We start from the raw sequence: 2,040 nt of genomic DNA on the forward strand, positions 1-2,040 counted from the left end.
TGGAGAACTGAGAAAATTTTCCTCCAACTGCACACGTATTTCTACAAATAACTACAATATCAGTCCATGTGTCCTGAAAACAGGGCCTTTCCTCCCTAGCAACCTCTGGGCAAAAGACCTTGCCAAGATGAAATGTTCTTATCCTCTTGCCAATCAGCAAAGCAGATGCTGCAGAAACATTCTGCACCAACCCGAGGGATATGATGAAGAGTGCACATTCCTTTGGCTTCCCCTGAAAAGATTTGCTTCTTAGAGCTCTCCCGTTCTAGTTTCGCAGTATCCCTTTCTTCCTTCCGAGCATAACACACAAAGTACAATCTCTCCAACACCAATTCACAGTGAATATCTGTGCTTTAAAAATCCTATAACTGCTAGAAACTGGCTGGTGAGCTGAGGTGATACTTCTCAAAGTATTTTCTATTAATCTTTTTTTCAAACAATACATTTTAGGAAATCTTTGTCTTCAGTAAGTTAGTTGTGGTGCATGGCTTTTAGCCTATTTTCAGGAGAGAAAATGGGGAAACAGCCTTCCGCCTTTTTCTGTGTTTTGTGACGCTGCCTGTCCAGAACGGTTATTTGCCTGTACTTGCCTATAATGAAATTGCCTCTCATATCATGCTGTCGTCTTTAAATAGGTCCATTTTATTGTATTCATTAGATGCCTGTGAGTTAGAGAAATACTGCCAATAACACAATGGCTAAATGACCATAAAAATTATACATAATCTTGAGCTGTTTTCTTTAAAATTGAAAAAAGAAACAAAACTGGGAAAAAAACTCACAATTATTGAGTCCATATATTGCACTTTTTTATAACATGTACTTTGTCAGTCTTCTGAGGAAGAAAGAATTTCGCACAGGTATCTTTCTGCAGCTGCTTTCCATTTCTTCAGAGTTAGTCTGTCAAGTTGAAGCTCCCTTTAACTCCAGGACCAGCTGGCTTGTGAGTTTTCAGGTTAATCATCAGTAGCCTCTGAGAAAGAAAGAAAAAAAGAAAGACAAGTGATACAGCAGTAACTTCTCCCAAATGCACCAGAAAAACAGGAGTTAATTGCAACAGGAGTTTTCAGAGCCTTGACTTAGTCCATCATAGAATGAAATTATGAGCCCATGATAGAGTGGAAGAATTCAAAACTCATCACTTGCTGGAAGGTACGCTGCGGTGTCCTCCTGCATCCAGCAGCAGGACAGGATTTGGGGAATGTCTAGTCTGTGAGGCAAAACGTAGATCTCAGAAGAGGATCAAGCCAGCTGACACTTGTGACCTTAGTTATGTAAATCTGCCCTGCCCTTTGCTAGCCTGGGCTCAGAGCATTGATGAAGATTCAGGCTTGACTTTGTTCAGCTGGGTAATAACAGTGCTCTGCCCTGCTCACATCTTCTTTGCCTGGAGAGCAGGAAGAGGAGCTTGGGTTCGCTCTCGTGTGCCCACGGGCTCCCCTCTGGGGAGTTCCAGGGCCTGGGACAAGTTCACATCATGTGTATGCTGCTCTGCAAGCCAAGAGGAGCTTGAGTTCATGAGTACTCTCGAACGCGTAAGTAATTGGCAGTCTGCACATCTCCTGATATTTGTTCAGTTAGCAGTCACATTTATCCATATTTCTGTGGGGAAAAAAGGAAACGAAGTCTTAAAACTGAGAAACTACCTAGATGAGCATTTCAAAGAAGTATGCTGCCGTTTTCCAGGGATGGGTAATGGGGAGGAGTAACCACATATCTGGACATTTTAACATCAGTATTGTGAGATGTTCACACTTGTACTTCTTAACATCATGTCTAATCCTTATTCAAAGGGAGACATTTTTATCAGTTCGATATGGGAGCTGCTGTCAGGAAGATATATTGTAACTTCACAAAAACAATAACAAACTACAATACCCTAACACCTTAAGTTTCCAAAGCTGTTTGTATCACCGTCCTTTATGTACTGATTTGCCTGTGTTTTGCAGTTCCCTGCCTGCTGAAGTGCCAAAATCTTGAACTCTGTCTAAAGATAATGCAATGTAAGATAACTTAGTGTAAGATGTGGACAAAATCAGC

General features: G+C 41.3%; 1 long non-coding RNA gene across 1 annotated transcript; it reads right to left on the bottom strand.

The window, feature by feature from the left end:
- Nucleotides 1-619: 619 nt before the first annotated feature.
- Nucleotides 620-1,563, bottom strand: LOC148055799 (uncharacterized). The gene is made up of 2 exons (XR_015705009.1): nucleotides 1,147-1,563; nucleotides 620-973 (listed from the first exon to the last, which is right to left on the bottom strand). It is a non-coding gene; the product is annotated as an uncharacterized LOC148055799 (long non-coding RNA).
- Between the last annotated feature and the right edge of the window lie 477 nt (nucleotides 1,564-2,040).

Source organism: Nipponia nippon, unplaced genomic scaffold (assembly GCF_047370975.1).
Source record: "Nipponia nippon isolate SJK-2023a ecotype South Korea unplaced genomic scaffold, ASM4737097v1 scaffold_2, whole genome shotgun sequence".
NCBI lineage: Eukaryota > Metazoa > Chordata > Aves > Pelecaniformes > Threskiornithidae > Nipponia > Nipponia nippon.